This window comes from Lissotriton vulgaris, chromosome 5, assembly GCF_964263255.1.
Source record: "Lissotriton vulgaris chromosome 5, aLisVul1.2, whole genome shotgun sequence".
Lineage (NCBI taxonomy): Eukaryota > Metazoa > Chordata > Amphibia > Caudata > Salamandridae > Lissotriton > Lissotriton vulgaris.
In genome coordinates, this window is record NC_141693.1 from 746,131,964 (window position 1) to 746,153,024 (window position 21,061).

General features: G+C 41.8%; 1 protein-coding gene across 1 annotated transcript in view; it reads right to left on the reverse strand.

Annotated features, from left to right (window-relative positions):
- Nucleotides 1-21,061, reverse strand: part of VWA5B1 (von Willebrand factor A domain containing 5B1) — a 1,100,054-nt gene that overhangs the window by 147,405 nt on the left and 931,588 nt on the right. The gene's annotated exons all lie outside the window — the stretch shown is intronic.

The following is a 21,061-nucleotide window of genomic DNA, read 5'->3' on the forward strand; positions in this document are numbered from 1 at the left end:
TCTGTCTTATTTTATCTTCTTTAGAGATATGGTGGCCCAGAAGTACATTTAGGAGCCTATTCACAAACAAAGCATACAAAAAGTGTCCACGGTTCTAGCAAAAAAAACAACAACTACCTTTGAGAAACATAAACAAACAGATTTTCTGTGTGCCTCAGTGAAGGAATCCTACTCCAAATACGGATACCCATCAGTCACCGTTCAATACCGCCCTAGTCATAATCTGGGCACCTTAAATCCTTCCCATAGCGGCTCATTAAAGATGTAAATAAGGACTAAGTTGACATGCCTACATCTAGTTATGAGACATAGGGTCACCTCATAAATGGCGAATGATGGTGTTAAGTGATGGGTAAGAATGAAAAGACTGCAGTGCGTGAAAGGTGTCAAAAAGCTAGTGACTTAAAATTGGGTAAGTGAGAGAAATACAGATTTATTTGGTCGCCCAACTAGCCCAAGATTAAAAACAGTATGGCAGTTTAAACACATATCTGCCAAGAGTGTTAATTGGTCAACATGTTAAAGCAGTTAATCAGGACACTGTTATCCTCTGCCTTCTTATCACAATATCTATGGACTAATTGTCGACTCATTCAATACACACAGTCTATTTTTATTTTGTTTAACACTGATATTTATTTTGATGGGAAATGGCCAGAGTATTCTGGTTAGACCAAGGCTACAGCAATCTCGATTAGCCAGTTAGCCAAAATAGTGATTTTATTATTCCTGAAGTGCCAGTTTTGTCTCTTTTAGTGAGACTGTGATTGATATCGGTGTTAAAAATTATGTAGAATATTTGCTATTTAATAATAAACCTAATTAAATAATATTACCTTAAACTTGCTATATTCTATTATAAAAATAATGTAAATTAATTCAACATAAGTCTAACAACATTTACTACAAATTAAGTAAAAATAGAAATGTTAGTAAGTGTGGGTATTTTTCTAGTTTAAAAACTATTTATAAATCAAACGAATATATTTAAAGTAAATATTTAATACTTATTTAATTTGATGAGCTAATGTGCTGTTGCATTTTATAATGTTAGTTATAGGTAAATAATACATATTTTCAAACAATTGTAAATTTACATTATCTATTAAAATAGTTTTATATATATTTAAAAAAATATTTGGTCCAATACTTTATCATATGAGATCTCCACCACAGTGGAGGATATCTCCAACTCATGTGCAAAGTTACCTGAAGCAACTTTACAAAAGCAAATCCTGTTGTAGAAGGCTTCACCATCTGATATGAGGGGGTGGGAACATGTAAGTCTACACTTAGGTGTAAATCTACACATATGTGTAGTAGTAAAGATATTCATTAGTAAACATACAATTGTATATTTACCTTTGTAAACAGGGCCCTAAGTGCCCATTTTTGCTGCGATTTCACTGTTCTGTCACCCAGGAGAGGCCTGTGCAGGTAAGATCGGAGATGCTGGGTTGAGAGGGGTTTCGGCAAACAACCATGAGGGTAAATTAAATAAATATAAAATGTTCTCTCGTCGTCGTCTGTCGAAATACCCTCCACCCCCAACCTGGCCCCCACCTCTCTTATCTGCACGGTCCGCTGCAGCTGTCACCAATGGTATTTATGTTCTGCCCCCAGCCCCAGTGTCTCAGGCAGCACGGCTTCCCAAGTTGCCTCTGTGTTGCTGCTTTAGTGAGCAAAGAGGCATCACTCTTACTTGTCAGACCGATGTTGAAATAACTTCAACGTCCATGGACTCAGACTTGGCCCTCTGACATGACGCAAATGAGAGGTTCTGCCAGTGAGATAATTCACGTTGTAGGATTGCCTTCTCAGTACCGACCCTCAGAACATCCGGACAGCCCGAACAGCTTGTTTTGCATTCAAATCTGCAAAATCATCTGCAGCAGGTGGGAGTTTCGTCAATGTGAGTTTCTCATAGTTTCTGTGCTCTTGTCACCAAGTTCAAAAGTGGGAGACACAAAAAAGTGTAAACAGACAGCTTCATACTATGGCAAGCTAATAGTGGATCACCTCAAGTGACCTCCTTCTCCCCTACTGAGCTACAGGAGATCCTTAATTCACTGGTGGCCAAAGTGTTGAAGTTACCAACCCCCGGCAGAGATGATTTGCTTTGCTGAACAGGTGCGTTACGAAGGATCGTGTAAGTCCAGCTCTCTCAGCTTCAGGTGATTGACCATTCCATGCACAAACTCAGTTCCCAAGAATCTGAGAAAGAAATCAAAGTGAAGGAATTCTTCAGCTGTTTCACCCCTGCAAACCTGTATTACTTGCTGTAATGCAATACAAAATATTCTACTCAATGAGCGGGAAGACATTCAGTAAGCTGACTCCTCTAGATTCCCTATGAGATGCAATCCAGTTGAATGGTTTTTGGTAGAGTCCCTCTGTTCTAGTTGGTAAAGTATACCAGTAACTCTAGGGATCCCAGGATTTCTGCCTTACAGATCCTCTGAGTCACAAGCTGGAGGGTGATTTCAATTGGTCATTTGCAACAAAGATATTTACCTGAAGGACGGCTGTTACGCTGCTTATATTTCTCAGACTCCACTAAAAGATGATCAATGCCCTTCTCTAGAAATACTTAATAGATGAATAATGTTATGATCCTTATGCTTCTATAACTTTGATACGGTATACAGACATAATATCGACAACAAAAATATCGAGGTAGTTAAATATCGAGTTTAAAATATCGAGTAGACAGAATATCGATAAAATAGAATATAGACTACAAAAATATCGAATAGAAGGACAATAATATTGAATCAAAAACATAGGATGGAGAGAATATCGAATGGACAGAATAAAGACAACAAAAATATAGATGGATAGATTATAGACGACAAAAAAATCGAATTTTAGATAAGTACCTCAGTCAATTTATGGTATTTAATTTTTGCGTAATATAATTCTGGAGCGGGTTGTGGGATTATAGGGGAATAGGGTGGGAAGTAATATAATATTTATTTAAATATTTTAATGTATTGGTATTTATGTATAATGAATTGATAATTAATTATTAATTGGAAATTAATTAAAATATATTTGGTAATTAATTTGTATTAATTGATTAATTGATTATTATGTGATTTTTATTTATTTATTTTCTGGAGTGGGTTGTGAGTTTATAGGGGAATAGGGTGGGAAGTAATGTAATTATAATTATTAAATATTTAAAATTATTGGTATTTATGTACAATTAATTGTTAATTAATTATTGATTGGAATTTAATTAAAATATATTTGGTAATTAATTTGTATTAATTGATTAATTGATTATTATGTGAATTTTATTTATTTATTTTTTGTTGTGGGTTTATAGGGGAATAGGGTGGGAAGTAATTTAATTATAATTAAATAAATATATTAATTTATTTGTATTTATTGACAATTAATTGTTTATTATTTTTAAATTGGCAATTAATTAAAAAATAATTGGTAATTCATTTTTATTAATTGATAATTATGTTAATTTTATAGATTTATTTTCTGGAGTGGGTTGTGGGTTTATTGGGGAATATGGTGGGAAGTAATTTATTATAAATAATGTAATAATTTATTTTGTATAGGTATTTATTTAGATTTAATTCTAATTTAATTTGTAATTGGTAATACTTTAATTTTAATTGGTAATTAATTTTTATTAATTGATTAATTGATAATATGTTAATTTTATGTGTATAATTTTTGTTGTGGGTTTATAGGGGAATTGGGTGGGAAGTCATTTATTGTAATTAACTAAATTTATTAAGATATAAATTGGTATTTATTTTGAATTAATTATTTATTTTTAAATGTTTTATTAATGAATTGTTATTTGTAAATATTGTGTATTAATAGGTAATTATTTTTTAGTAATTAAATTAATTTTATTATCTTAAATTGAATAATTATTATAATATCTTACTTTGGGAATTAGTTCTAATTTTGTAATTGGTATTAATATTTAAATTATTTTCAAATATATATGAAGTATTTACTTTCCCTACTGTTGCACTCACTGGAGTGGGACTAGTAATTTTCTCCCCTACACTATCCAACGCTTTCCCTACTGTTGCACTCTCTGGAGTGGGAATATTATTTTTTACCCTCCCACTATCCAACCCTTTCCCTACTGTTGCACTCTCTGGAGGGGGAATGGTAATTTTTACCCTTTCACTATCCAACGCTTTCCCTACTGTTGCACTTACTGGAGTGGGAATAGTAATTTTTACCCCTACGCTATCCAATGTTTTCCCTACTGTTGCACTCTCTGGAGTGGGAATAGTAATTTTTACCCCTACGCTATCCAACGTTTTCCCTACTTTTGCACTCACTGGAGTGGGAATAGTAATTTTTACCCTTGTGATATCCAAGGCTTTCCCTACTTTTGCACTCATTGGAGTGGGAATAGTAATTTTTCCCCTACACTATCCAACGCTTACCCTACTGCTGCACTCTCTGGAGTGGGAATAGTAATTTATACTCCTACGCTATCCAACGCTTTCTCTACTGTTGCACTCTGTGGAGTGGGAATAGTAATTTTTTCCCCCTACGCTATCTAACGCTTTCAATACTGTTGCACTCACTGAAGTGGGAATAGTAATTTTAATTTCTATGCTATCCAACGCTTTCCCTACTGTTGCACTCTCTGGAAAGGGAATAGCAATTTTTACCCTTCCACTATCCAACGCTTTCCAATGTTACACTCTCTAGAGTGCGAATAGTAATTTTTACACTCCCACTATCCAACGCTTTCCCTACTGTTGCACTCTCTGGAGTTGGAATAGTAATTTTTACCCATATGCTATCCAAAGTTTTCCCTACTGTTGCACTCTCTCGAGTGGGAATAGTAAAAATAGTAAAAATAGTAATTTGTACCCCTACGCTATCCAACGGTTTCCCTATTGTAGCACTCTCTGGAGTGGGAATAGTAATTTTTAGCCCTACACTATCAAACGCTTTCCCTACTGTTGCACTCACTGGAATGGGAATAGTAATTTTTACCCCTACGCTATCCAACGCTTTCCCTACTGTTGCTCTCTCTGGAGTGGGAAAAGTAATTTTTAGCCCTACACTATCAAATGCTTTCCCTACTGTTGCGCTCTTTAGAGTGGGAATAGTAATTTTTACCCTTCCACTATCCAACGCTTTCCCTACTGTTGAACTCTCTGGAGTGGGAAAAGTAATTTTTAGCCCTACACTATCAAACGCTTTCCCTACTGTTGCGCTCTTTGGAGTGGGAATAGTAATTTTTACCCTTCCACTATCCAACGCTTTCCCTACTGTTGCACTCTCTGGAGTGGGAATAGTAATTTTTACCCCTACTCTATCCAACGTTTTCCCTACTGTTGCACTCTCTGGAGTGGGAATAGTAATTTTTACCCCTACGCTATCCAACGCTTTCCCTACTGTTGCACTCTCTGGAGTGGAAATAGTAATTTTTACCCTCCCACTATCCAACGCTTTCCCTACTGTTGCACTCTCTTGAGTGGGAATAGTAATTTTTACCCATTCGCTATCCAACGCTTTCCCTACTATTGCACTCTCCGGAGTGGGAATAGTAATTTATAACCTCCCACTATCCAACGCTTTCCCTACTGTTGCGCTCTCTGGAGTGGGAATAGTAATTTTTACCCTCCCACTATCCAACGCTTTCCGTACTGTTGCACTCTCTGGAGTTGGAATAGTAATTTTTACCCCTACGCTATCCAACACTTTCCCTACTGTTGCACTCACTGGAGTGGGAATAGTAATTTTTACCCCTACGCTATCCAACGGTTTCCCTACTGTTGCACTCTCTGGAGTGGGAATAGTAATTTTTACCCCTACGGTATCCAATGCTTTCCCTACTGTTGCACTCTCTGGAGTGGAAACAGCGATTTTTACCCTCCCACAATCCAACACTTTCCCTACCGTTGCACTCTCTGGAGTGGGAATAGTAATTTTTATCCATTCGCTATCCAACGCTTTCCCTACTATTGAACTCTCTGGAGTGGGAATAGTAATTTATAACCTCCCACTATCCGACGCTTTCCCTACTGTTGCGCTCTCTGGAGTGGGAATAGTAATTTTTACCCTCCCACTATCCAACGCTTTCCCTACTGTTGCACTCTCTGGAGTTGGAATAGTAATTTTTACCCCTACACTATCCAACACTTTCCCTACTGTTGTACTCACTGAAGTGGGAATAGTAAGTTTTTACCCCTATGCTATCCAACGTTTTCCCTACTGTTGTATTCTCTAGAGTGGGAATAGCAATTTTTACCCCTACGCTATCCAACGCTTTGCCTACTTTTGCACTCTCTGGAGTGGGAATAGTAATGTTTACCCTCCCACTATCCAATGCTTCCCCTACTGTTGCACTCTCTGGAGTAGGAATAGTAATGTTTACCTCTACGCTATCCAGCGCTTTCCCCACTGTTGCGCTCTCTGGAGTGGGAATAGTAATTTTTACCCTCCCACTATCCAACGCTTTCCCTACTGTTACACTCTCTGGAGTTGGAATAGTAATTTTTTCCCCTACACTATCCAACGCTTTCCCTACTGTTGCACTCTCCGGAGTGGGAATAGTAATTTTTACCCTCCCACTATCCAATGGTTTCCCCACTGTTGCGCTCTCTGGAGTGGGAATAGTAATTTTTACCCTCCCACTATCCAACGCTTTCCCTACTGTTACACTCTCTGGAGTTGAAATAGTAATTTTTTCTCCTACACTATCCAACGCTTTCCCTACTGTCGCACTCTCTGGAGTTGGAATAGTAATATTTACCCGTACGCTATCCAACGTTTTCCCTACTGTTGCACTCACTGGAGTGGGAATAGTAATTTTTACCCCTACGCTATCCAACATTTTCCCTACTGTTGCACTCACTGGAGTGGGAATAGTAATTTTTATCCTACGCTATCCAACGCTTTCCCTACCGTTACACTCACTGGAGTGGGAATAGTAATTTTAATTTCTATGCTATCCGACGCTTTCCCTACTGTTGCACTCTCTGGAGTGGGAATAGTAATTTTTACACTCCCACTATCCAACGCTTTCCTTACTGTTGCACTCTCTGGAGTGGGAATAGTAATTTTTACCCTCCCACTATCCAACGCTTTCCGAATGTTTCACTCTCTGGAGTTGGAACAGTAATTTTTACCCCTACGCTATCCAACGTTTTACCTACTGTTGCACTCACTGGAGTGGGAGTAGTAATTTTTATCCCTACGCTATCCAATGCTTTTCCTACTGTTTCACTCACTGGAGTGGGAATAGTAATTTGTACACCTACGCTACTTAACGCTTTCCCTACTGTTGCACTCACTGGAGTGGGAATAGTAATGTTTACCCCTATGCTTTCCAACACTATCCCAACTGTTGCCCTCACTGGTGTGGTAATAGTAATTTTTACCCCTACGCTATCCAACGGTTTCCCTACTGTTGCACTCTCTGGAGTGGAAATACTAATTTTTACCCCTACTCTATCCAACGCTTTCCCTACTGTTGCGCTCTCTGGAGTTGGAGTAGTAATTTTTACCCCGACGCTATCCAACACTTTCCCTACTGTTGCACTCTCTGGAGTGGGAATAGTAATATTTACCCTCCCACTATCCAATGCTTTCCCTACTGTTGCACTCTTTGGAGTAGGAATAGTAATTTTTACCTCTACGTTATCCAGCGCTTTCCCCACTGTTGCGCTCTCTGGAGTGGGAATAGTAATTTTTACCCTCCCACTATCCAACACTTTCCCTACTGTTGCACTCACTGGAGTGGGAATAGTAATTTTTACCCCTACGCTATCCAACGCGTTCCCTACTGTTGCACTCACTGGAGTGGGAATAGTAATTTTTACCCCTACGCTATCCAACGCTTTCCATACTGTTGCACTCCCTGGAGTGGGAATAGTAAGTGTTTAACTGCCACTATCCAACGCTTTCCCTACTGTTGCACTCTCTGGAGTGGGAATAGTAGTTTTTACCCCTACGCTAATTAGCTCTTTACCTACTGTTGCGCTCTCTGGAGTTGGAATAGGAATTTTTACCCGTAGGCTATCCAATGTTTTCCCTACTGTTGCACTCACTGGAGTGGGAATAGTTATTTTTACCCCTACACTATCCAACGTTTTCCCTACTTTTGCACTCACTGGAGTGGGAATAGTACGTTTTTACCCCTACGCTATCCAACGCTTTCCCTACTGTTGCACTCACTGTAGTGGGAATAGTAATTTTTCTGCTACACTATCCTACGCTTTCCCTACTGCTGCACTCTCTGGAGTGGGAATAGTAATTTTTACCCCTACGCTATCCAATGCTTTCAATACTGTTGCACTCACTGGAGTGGGAATAGTAATTTTAATTTCTATGCTATCCGACGCTTTCCCTACTGTTGCACTCTCTGGAGTGGGAATAGTAATTTTTACACTCCCACTATCCAACGCTTTCCTTACTGTTGCACTCTCTGGAGTGGGAATAGTAATTTTCACCCTCCCACTGTCCAACGCTTCCCCTACTGTTTCACTCTCTGGAGTTGGAACAGTAATCTTTATCCCTACGCTATCCAACGTTTTCACTACTGTTGCACTCACTGGAGTGGGAATAGTAATTTTTACCCCTACGCTATCCAACGCTTTTCCTATTGTTGCACTCACTGGAGTGAGAATAGTAATTTGTACCCCTACGCTACTTATTGCTTTCTCTACTGTTGCACTCACTGGAGTGGGAATAGTAATGTTTACCCCTATGCTATCCAAACCATTTTCCAACTGTTGCCCTCACTGGAGTGAGTGGGAATAGTAATTTTTACCCCTATGCTATCCAACGGTTTTCCGACTGTTGTACTCACTGTAGTGGGAATAGTAATTTTTACCCTCCCACCATCCAAAGCTTTCCCCACTGTTGAACTCTCTGGAGTGGGAATAGTAATTTTTACCCATTCGCTATCCAACACTTACCCTACTGTTGCACTCTCTGGAGTGGGTATAGTAATTTTTAACGTCCCACTATCCAACACTTTCCCTGCTGTTGCGCTCCCTGGAGGGGGAATAATAATTTTTACCCTCCCACTATCCAATGCTTTCCCTACTGTTGCACTCTCTGGATTTGGAATAGTAATTTTTACAGCTACGCTATCCAACACTTTCCCTACTGTTGTACTCACTGGAGTGGGAATAGTAATTTTTACCCCTACGCTATCCAACATTTTCCCTATGGTTGCATTCTCCGGAGTGGGAATAGTAATTTTTACCCCTACGCTATCCAACCTTTCCCTACTGTTGCACTCCCTGGAGTGGGAATAGTAATTTTTAACTCCCACTATCCAACACTTTCCCTACTGTTGCACTCTCTGTAGTGCGAATAGTAATTTTTAACCCTACGCTATCCAACGTTTTCCCTACTGTTGGTCTCACTGGAGTGGGAATAGTAATTTCTACCCCTGTGCTATCCAATGCTTTCCCTACAGTTGCACACACTGGAGTGGGAATAGTAATTTTTACTCCTACGCTATCCAACGCTTTCTCTACTGTTGCACTCTGCGGAGTGGGAATAGTAATTTTTACCCCTACACTATCCAACGCTTTCAATACTGTTGCACTCACTGGAGTGGGAATAGTAATTTTAATTTCTATGCTATCCAACGCTTTCCCTACTGTTGCACTCTCTGGAGTGAGAATAGTAATTTTTATCCTCCCACTATCCATTACTTTCCCTACTGTTGCACTCTCTGGAGTGGGAATAGTAATTGTTACCCTCCCACTATCCAACGCTTTCCCTACTGTTGCACTCTCTGGAGTGGGAATAGTAATTTTTACCCTCCCACTATCCGACGCTTTCCCTACTGTTGCACTCTCTGTAGTTGGAATAGGAATTTTTACCCCAACGCTATCCAGCACTTTCCCTACTGTTGTACTCACTGGAGTGGGAAAAGTAACTTTTACTCCTACGCTATCCAATTTTTTCCCTACTGTTGCACTCTCTGGAGTGGGAATAGTAATTTTTAACTCCCACTATCCAACGCTTTCCCTACTGTTGCACTCTCTGGAGTGGGAATAGTAATTTTTACCCCTACACTATCCAGCGCTTTCCCTACTGTTGCGCTCTCTGGAATGGGAATAGTAATTTTTACCCTCCCACTATCCAACCCTTTCCTTACTATTGCACTCTCTGGAGTGGGAATAGTAACTTTTTACCCCTACGCTATCCAACGTTTTCCCTACTGTTGCACTCACTGGAGTGGGAATAGTCATTTTTACCCCTGTGCTATCCAATGCTTTCCCTACTGTTGCACTCACTGGAGTGGGAATGGCAATTTTACCCCTACACTATCCAACGCTTACCCTACTGTTGCACTCTCTGGAGTGGGAATAGTCATTTTTACCCTCCCACCATCCAAAGTTTTCCCTACTGTTGCACTCTCTGGAGTGGGAATAGTAATTTTTACCCATTCGCTATCCAACACTTACCCTACTGTTGCACTCTCTGGAGTGGGAATAGTCATTTTTAACCTCCCACTATCCAACGCTTTCCCTACTGTTGCGCTCTCTGGAGTGGGAATAGTAATTTTTACCCTCCCACTATCCAACGCTTTCCCTACTGTTGCACTCTCTGGATTTGGAATAGTAATTTTTACCCCTACGCTATCCAACACTTTCCCTACTGTTGCATTCTCTGGAGTGGGAATAGTAATTTTTACCCCTACGCTATCCAACGCTTTCCCTACTGTTGCACTCCCTGGAGTGGGAATAGTAATTTTTAACTCCCACTATCCAACGCTTTCCTTACTGTTCGTTTTACCTACTGTTGCACTCACTGGAGTGGGAGTAGTAATTTTTATCCCTACGCTATCCAATGCTTTTCCTACTGTTTCACTCACTGGAGTGGGAATAGTAATTTGTACACCTACGCTACTTAACGCTTTCCCTACTGTTGCACTCACTGGAGTGGGAATAGTAATGTTTACCCCTATGCTTTCCAACACTATCCCAACTGTTGCCCTCACTGGTGTGGTAATAGTAATTTTTACCCCTACGCTATCCAACGGTTTCCCTACTGTTGCACTCTCTGGAGTGGAAATACTAATTTTTACCCCTACTCTATCCAACGCTTTCCCTACTGTTGCGCTCTCTGGAGTTGGAGTAGTAATTTTTACCCCGACGCTATCCAACACTTTCCCTACTGTTGCACTCTCTTGAGTGGGAATAGTAATATTTACCCTCCCACTATCCAATGCTTTCCCTACTGTTGCACTCTCTGGAGTAGGAATAGTAATTTTTACCTCTACGTTATCCAGCGCTTTCCCCACTGTTGCGCTCTCTGGAGTGGGAATAGTAATTTTTACCCTCCCACTATCCAACACTTTCCCTACTGTTGCACTCACTGGAGTGGGAATAGTAATTTTTACCCCTACGCTATCCAACGCGTTCCCTACTGTTGCACTCACTGGAGTGGGAATAGTAATTTTTACCCCTACGCTATCCAACGCTTTCCATACTGTTGCACTCCCTGGAGTGGGAATAGTAAGTGTTTAACTGCCACTATCCAACGCTTTCCCTACTGTTGCACTCTCTGGAGTGGGAATAGTAGTTTTTACCCCTACGCTAATTAGCTCTTTACCTACTGTTGCGCTCTCTGGAGTTGGAATAGGAATTTTTACCCGTAGGCTATCCAACGTTTTCCCTACTGTTGCACTCACTGGAGTGGGAATAGTTATTTTTACCCCTACACTATCCAACGTTTTCCCTACTTTTGCACTCACTGGAGTGGGAATAGTACGTTTTTACCCCTACGCTATCCAACGCTTTCCCTACTGTTGCACTCACTGTAGTGGGAATAGTAATTTTTCTGCTACACTATCCTACGCTTTCCCTACTGCTGCACTCTCTGGAGTGGGAATAGTAATTTTTACCCCTACGCTATCCAATGCTTTCAATACTGTTGCACTCACTGGAGTGGGAATAGTAATTTTAATTTCTATGCTATCCGACGCTTTCCCTACTGTTGCACTCTCTGGAGTGGGAATAGTAATTTTTACACTCCCACTATCCAACGCTTTCCTTACTGTTGCACTCTCTGGAGTGGGAATAGTAATTTTCACCCTCCCACTGTCCAACGCTTCCCCTACTGTTTCACTCTCTGGAGTTGGAACAGTAATCTTTATCCCTACGCTATCCAACGTTTTCCCTACTGTTGCACTCACTGGAGTGGGAATAGTAATTTTTACCCCTACGCTATCCAACGCTTTTCCTATTGTTGCACTCACTGGAGTGAGAATAGTAATTTGTACCCCTACGCTACTTATTGCTTTCTCTACTGTTGCACTCACTGGAGTGGGAATAGTAATGTTTACCCCTATGCTATCCAAACCATTTTCCAACTGTTGCCCTCACTGGAGTGAGTGGGAATAGTAATTTTTACCCCTATGCTATCCAACGGTTTTCCGACTGTTGTACTCACTGTAGTGGGAATAGTAATTTTTACCCTCCCACCATCCAAAGCTTTCCCCACTGTTGAACTCTCTGGAGTGGGAATAGTAATTTTTACCCATTCGCTATCCAACACTTACCCTACTGTTGCACTCTCTGGAGTGGGTATAGTAATTTTTAACGTCCCACTATCCAACACTTTCCCTGCTGTTGCGCTCCCTGGAGGGGGAATAATAATTTTTACCCTCCCACTATCCAATGCTTTCCCTACTGTTGCACTCTCTGGATTTGGAATAGTAATTTTTACAGCTACGCTATCCAACACTTTCCCTACTGTTGTACTCACTGGAGTGGGAATAGTAATTTTTACCCCTACGCTATCCAACATTTTCCCTATGGTTGCATTCTCCGGAGTGGGAATAGTAATTTTTACCCCTACGCTATCCAACGCTTTCCCTACTGTTGCACTCCCTGGAGTGGGAATAGTAATTTTTAACTCCCACTATCCAACACTTTCCCTACTGTTGCACTCTCTGTAGTGCGAATAGTAATTTTTAACCCTACGCTATCCAACGTTTTCCCTACTGTTGGTCTCACTGGAGTGGGAATAGTAATTTCTACCCCTGTGCTATCCAATGCTTTCCCTACAGTTGCACACACTGGAGTGGGAATAGTAATTTTTACTCCTACGCTATCCAACGCTTTCTCTACTGTTGCACTCTGCGGAGTGGGAATAGTAATTTTTACCCCTACACTATCCAACGCTTTCAATACTGTTGCACTCACTGGAGTGGGAATAGTAATTTTAATTTCTATGCTATCCAACGCTTTCCCTACTGTTGCACTCTCTGGAGTGAGAATAGTAATTTTTATCCTCCCACTATCCATTACTTTCCCTACTGTTGCACTCTCTGGAGTGGGAATAGTAATTGTTACCCTCCCACTATCCAACGCTTTCCCTACTGTTGCACTCTCTGGAGTGGGAATAGTAATTTTTACCCTCCCACTATCCGACGCTTTCCCTACTGTTGCACTCTCTGTAGTTGGAATAGGAATTTTTACCCCAACGCTATCCAACACTTTCCCTACTGTTGTACTCACTGGAGTGGGAAAAGTAACTTTTACTCCTACGCTATCCAATTTTTTCCCTACTGTTGCACTCTCTGGAGTGGGAATAGTAATTTTTAACTCCCACTATCCAACGCTTTCCCTACTGTTGCACTCTCTGGAGTGGGAATAGTAATTTTTACCCCTACGCTATCCAGCGCTTTCCCTACTGTTGCGCTCTCAGGAATGGGAATAGTAATTTTTACCCTCCCACTATCCAACCCTTTCCTTACTATTGCACTCTCTGGAGTGGGAATAGTAACTTTTTACCCCTACGCTATCCAACGTTTTCCCTACTGTTGCACTCACTGGAGTGGGAATAGTCATTTTTGCCCCGGTGCTATCCAATGCTTTCCCTACTGTTGCACTCACTGGAGTGGGAATGGCAATTTTACCCCTACACTATCCAACGCTTACCCTACTGTTGCACTCTCTGGAGTGGGAATAGTCATTTTTACCCTCCCACCATCCAAAGTTTTCCCTACTGTTGCACTCTCTGGAGTGGGAATAGTCATTTTTAACCTCCCACTATCCAACGCTTTCCCTACTGTTGCGCTCTCTGGAGTGGGAATAGTAATTTTTACCCTCCCACTATCCAACGCTTTCCCTACTGTTGCACTCTCTGGATTTGGAATAGTAATTTTTACCCCTACGCTATCCAACACTTTCCCTACTGTTGCATTCTCTGGAGTGGGAATAGTAATTTTTACCCCTACGCTATCCAACGCTTTCCCTACTGTTGCACTCCCTGGAGTGGGAATAGTAATTTTTAACTCCCACTATCCAACGCTTTCCCTACTGTTGCACTCTCTGGAGTGGGAATAGTAATTTTTACCCCTACGCTATCCAGCGCTTTCCCTACTGTTGCGCTCTCTGGAATGGGAATAGTAATTTTTACCCTCCCACTATCCAACCCTTTCCCTACTATTGCACTCTCTGGAGTGGGAATAGCAACTTTTTACCCCTACGCTATCCAACGTTTTCCCTACTGTTGCACTCACTGGAGTGGGAATAGTCATTTTTACCCCTGTGCTATCCAATGCTTTCCCTACTGTTGCACTCACTGGAGTGGGAATGGTAATTTTACCCCTACACTATCCAACGCTTACCCTACTGTTGCACTCTCTGGAGTGGGAATAGTCATTTTTACCCTCCCACCATACAAAGTTTTCCCTACTGTTGCACTCTCTGGAGTGGGAATAGTAATTTTTACCCATTCGCTATCCAACACTTACCCTACTGTTGCACTCTCTGGAGTGGGAATAGTCATTTTTAACCTCCCACTATCCAACGCTTTCCCTACTGTTGCGCTCTCTGGAGTGGGAATAGTAATTTTTACCCTCCCACTATCCAACGCTTTCCCTACTGTTGCACTCCCTGGATTTGGAATAGTAATTTTTACCCCTACGCTATCCAACACTTTCCCTACTGTTGCATTCTCTGGAGTGGGAATAGTAATTTTTACCCCTACGCTATCCAACGCTTTCCCTACTGTTGCACTCCCTGGAGTGGGAATAGTAATTTTTAACTCCCACTATCCAACGCTTTCCCTACTGTTGCACTCTCTGGAGTGGGAATAGTAATTTTTACCCCTACGCTATCCAGCGCTTTCCCTACTGTTGCGCTCTCTGGAGTGGGAATAGTAATTTTTACCCTCCCACTATCCAACCCTTTCCCTACTGTTGCACTCTCTGGAGTGGGAATAGTAACTTTTTACCCCTACGCTATCCAACGTTTTCCCTACTGTTGCACTCACTGGAGTGGGAATAGTCATTTCTACCCCTGTGCTATCCAATGCTTTCCCTACTGTTGCACTCACTGGAGTGGGAATGGTAATTTTACCCCTACACTATCCAACGCTTACCCTACTGCTGCACTCTCGGGAGTGGGAATAGTAATTTTTACTCCTACGCTATCCAACGCTTTCTCTATTGTTGCACTCTGTGGAGTGGGAATAGTAATCTTTACCCCTACGCTATCCAAAGCTTTTAATACCGTTGCACTCACTGGAGTGGGAATAGTAATTTTACATTCTATGCTATCCAATGCTTTCCCTACTGTTGCACTCTCTGGAGTGAGAATAGTAATTTTTACCCTCCCACTATCCAACGCTTTACCGACTGTTGTACTCTCCGGAGTGGGAATAGTAATTTTTACCCTCCCACTATCCAACGCTTTCCCTACTGTTGCACTCTCTGGAGTTTGACTTTGAATAGTAATTTTTACCCATATGCTATTCAACGTTTTCCCTACTGTTGCACTCTCTGGAGTGGGATTAGTAATTTTTACCCCTACGCTAACCAACATTTTCCCTACTGTTGCACTCACTGGAGTGGGAATAGTAATTTTTTACCCCTACGCTATCCAACCCTTTCCCTACTGTTGCACTCACTGGAGTGGGAATAATAATTTTAACCCCTACGCTATCCAATGCTTTCCCTACTGTTGCACTCACTGGAGTGGGAATAGTAATTTTTACCCCTACGCTATCCAACCCTTTACCTACTGTTGCACTCACTGGAGTGGGTATAGTAATTTTTACCCCAACGAAATCCAACGGTTTCCCTACTGTTGCACTCTCTGGAGTGGGAATAGTAATTTTTAGCCCTACACTATCAAACGTTTTCCCTACCGTTGCACTCTGAAGTGGGAATAGTAATTTTTACCCTCCCACTATCCAACGCTTTACCTACTGTTGCACTCTCTGGAGTGGGAATAGTAATTTTTACCCTCCCACTATCCAACGCTTTACCTACTGTTGCACTCTCTGGAGTGGGAATAGTAATTTTTACCCTCCCATTATCCAACGCTTTCCCTACTGTTGCACTCTCTGTAGTTTGAATAGTAATTTTTACCCATATGCTATCCAACGTTTTCCCTACTGTTGCACTCTCTGGAGTGGGAATAGTAATTTTTACCCCTACGCTATCCAACCCTTTCCCTACTGTTGCACTCACTGGAGTGGGAATAGTAATTTTTACCCCCACACTATCCAACGCTTTCCCTACTGTTGCACTCACTGGAGTGGGAATAGTAATTTTTACCCCTACGCTATACAACCTTTTACCTACTGTTGCACTCACTGGAGTGGGTATAGTAATTTTTACCCCTACGCTATCCAACGGTTTCCCTACTGTTGCACTCTCTGGAGTGGGAATAGTAATTTTTAGCCCTACACTATCAAACGCTTTCCCTACTGTTGCACTCTGGAGTGGGAATAGTAATTTTTACCCTTCCACTATCCAACGCTTTCCCTACTGTTGCACTCTCTGGAGTTGGAATAGTAATTTCTACCCTTACGCTACCCAACACTTTACCTAATGTTGTACTCACTGGAGTGGGAATAGTAATTTTTACCCCTACGCTATCCAACGTTTTCCCTACTGTTGCACTCTCTGGAGTGGGAATAGTAATTTTTACCCCTACGCTATCCAACGCTTTCCCTACTATTGCACTTTCTGAAGTGGGAATAGTAATTTTTACCCTCCCACTATCCAACGCTTTCCCTTCTGTTGCACTCTCGCGAGTGGGAATAGTAATTTTTACCCTCACACTATCCAACGCTTTCCCTACTGTTGCACTCTCTGGAGTGGGAATAGTAATTTTTACCCTCCCACTATCCAACGCTTTCCCTACTGTTGCACTCTCTGGAGTGGGAATAGTAATTTTTAACCTCCCACTATCCAACGCATTTCCTACTGTTGCGCTCTCTGGAGTGGGAATAGTAATTTTTACCCTCCCACTATCCAATGCTTTCCCTACTGTTGCACTCACTGGAGTGGGAATAGTAATTTTAATTTCTATGCTATCCGACGCTTTCCCTACTGTTGCACTCTCTGGAGTGGGAATAGTAATTTTTACACTCCCACTATCCAACGCTTTCCTTACTGTTGCACTCTCTGGAGTGGGAATAGTAATTTTCACCCTCCCACTGTCCAACGCTTCCCCTACTGTTTCACTCTCTGGAATTGGAACAGTAATCTTTATCCCTACGCTATCCAACGTTTTCCCTACTGTTGCACTCACTGGAGTGGGAATAGTAATTTTTACCCCTACGCTATCCAACGCTTTTCCTATTGTTGCACTCACTGGAGTGAGAATAGTAATTTGTACCCCTACGCTACTTATTGCTTTCTCTACTGTTGCACTCACTGGAGTGGGAATAGTAATGTTTACCCCTATGCTATCCAAACCATTTTCCAACTGTTGCCCTCACTGGAGTGAGTGGGAATAGTAATTTTTACCCCTATGCTATCCAACGGTTTTCCGACTGTTGTACTCACTGTAGTGGGAATAGTAATTTTTACCCTCCCACCATCCAAAGCTTTCCCCACTGTTGAACTCTCTGGAGTGGGAATAGTAATTTTTACCCATTCGCTATCCAACACTTACCCTACTGTTGCACTCTCTGGAGTGGGTATAGTAATTTTTAACGTCCCACTATCCAACACTTTCCCTGCTGTTGCGCTCCCTGGAGGGGGAATAATAATTTTTACCCTCCCACTATCCAATGCTTTCCCTACTGTTTCACTCTCTGGATTTGGAATAGTAATTTTTACAGCTACGCTATCCAACACTTTCCCTACTGTTGTACTCACTGGAGTGGGAATAGTAATTTTTACCCCTACGCTATCCAACATTTTCCCTATGGTTGCATTCTCCGGAGTGGGAATAGTAATTTTTACCCCTACGCTATCCAACGCTTTCCCTACTGTTGCACTCCCTGGAGTGGGAATAGTAATTTTTAACTCCCACTATCCAACACTTTCCCTACTGTTGCACTCTCTGTAGTGCGAATAGTAATTTTTAACCCTACGCTATCCAACGTTTTCCCTACTGTTGGTCTCACTGGAGTGGGAATAGTAATTTCTACCCCTGTGCTATCCAATGCTTTCCCTACAGTTGCACACACTGGAGTGGGAATAGTAATTTTTACTCCTACGCTATCCAACGCTTTCTCTACTGTTGCACTCTGCGGAGTGGGAATAGTAATTTTTACCCCTACACTATCCAACGCTTTCAATACTGTTGCACTCACTGGAGTGGGAATAGTAATTTTAATTTCTATGCTATCCAACGCTTTCCCTACTGTTGCACTCTCTGGAGTGAGAATAGTAATTTTTATCCTCCCACTATCCATTACTTTCCCTACTGTTGCACTCTCTGGAGTGGGAATAGTAATTGTTACCCTCCCACTATCCAACGCTTTCCCTACTGTTGCACTCTCTGGAGTGGGAATAGTAATTTTTACCCTCCCACTATCCGACGCTTTCCCTACTGTTGCACTCTCTGTAGTTGGAATAGGAATTTTTACCCCAACGCTATCCAACACTTTCCCTACTGTTGTACTCACTGGAGTGGGAAAAGTAACTTTTACTCCTACGCTATCCAATTTTTTCCCTACTGTTGCACTCTCTGGAGTGGGAATAGTAATTTTTAACTCCCACTATCCAACGCTTTCCCTACTGTTGCACTCTCTGGAGTGGGAATAGTAATTTTTACCCCTACGCTATCCAGCGCTTTCCCTACTGTTGCGCTCTCTGGAATGGGAATAGTAATTTTTACCCTCCCACTATCCAACCCTTTCCTTACTATTGCACTCTCTGGAGTGGGAATAGTAACTTTTTACCCCTACGCTATCCAACGTTTTCCCTACTGTTGCACTCACTGGAGTGGGAATAGTCATTTTTACCCCTGTGCTATCCAATGCTTTCCCTACTGTTGCACTCACTGGAGTGGGAATGGCAATTTTACCCCTACACTATCCAACGCTTACCCTACTGTTGCACTCTCTGGAGTGGGAATAGTCATTTTTACCCTCCCACCATCCAAAGTTTTCCCTACTGTTGCACTCTCTGGAGTGGGAATAGTAATTTTTACCCATTCGCTATCCAACACTTACCCTACTGTTGCACTCTCTGGAGTGGGAATAGTAATTTTTAACCTCCCACTATCCAACGCTTTCCCTACTGTTGCGCTCTCTGGAGTGGGAATAGTAATTTTTACCCTCCCACTATCCAACGCTTTCCCTACTGTTGCACTCTCTGGATTTGGAATAGTAATTTTTACCCCTACGCTATCCAACACTTTCCCTACTGTTGCATTCTCTGGAGTGGGAATAGTAATTTTTACCCCTACGCTATCCAACGCTTTCCCTACTGTTGCACTCCCTGGAGTGGGAATAGTAATTTTTAACTCCCACTATCCAACGCTTTCCCTACTGTTGCACTCTCTGGAGTGGGAATAGTAATTTTTACCCCTACGCTATCCAGCGCTTTCCCTACTGTTGCGCTCTCTGGAATGGGAATAGTAATTTTTACCCTCCCACTATCCAACCCTTTCCCTACTATTGCACTCTCTGGAGTGGGAATAGCAACTTTTTACCCCTACGCTATCCAACGTTTTCCCTACTGTTGCACTCACTGGAGTGGGAATAGTCATTTTTACCCCTGTGCTATCCAATGCTTTCCCTACTGTTGCACTCACTGGAGTGGGAATGGTAATTTTACCCCTACACTATCCAACGCTTACCCTACTGTTGCACTCTCTGGAGTGGGAATAGTCATTTTTACCCTCCCACCATACAAAGTTTTCCCTACTGTTGCACTCTCTGGAGTGGGAATAGTAATTTTTACCCATTCGCTATCCAACACTTACCCTACTGTTGCACTCTCTGGAGTGGGAATAGTCATTTTTAACCTCCCACTATCCAACGCTTTCCCTACTGTTGCGCTCTCTGGAGTGGGAATAGTAATTTTTACCCTCCCACTATCCAACGCTTTCCCTACTGTTGCACTCCCTGGATTTGGAATAGTAATTTTTACCCCTACGCTATCCAACACTTTCCCTACTGTTGCATTCTCTGGAGTGGGAATAGTAATTTTTACCCCTACGCTATCCAACGCTTTCCCTACTGTTGCACTCCCTGGAGTGGGAATAGTAATTTTTAACTCCCACTATCCAACGCTTTCCCTACTGTTGCACTCTCTGGAGTGGGAATAGTAATTTTTACCCCTACGCTATCCAGCGCTTTCCCTACTGTTGCGCTCTCTGGAGTGGGAATAGTAATTTTTACCCTCCCACTATCCAACCCTTTCCCTACTGTTGCACTCTCTGGAGTGGGAATAGTAACTTTTTACCCCTACGCTATCCAACGTTTTCCCTACTGTTGCACTCACTGGAGTGGGAATAGTCATTTCTACCCCTGTGCTATCCAATGCTTTCCCTACTGTTGCACTCACTGGAGTGGGAATGGTAATTTTACCCCTACACTATCCAACGCTTACCCTACTGCTGCACTCTCGGGAGTGGGAATAGTAATTTTTACTCCTACGCTATCCAACGCTTTCTCTATTGTTGCACTCTGTGGAGTGGGAATAGTAATCTTTACCCCTACGCTATCCAAAGCTTTTAATACTGTTGCACTCACTGGAGTGGGAATAGTAATTTTACATTCTATGCTATCCTATGCTTTCCCTACTGTTGCACTCTCTGGAGTGAGAATAGTAATTTTTACCCTCCCACTATCCAACGCTTTACCGACTGTTGCACTCTCTGGA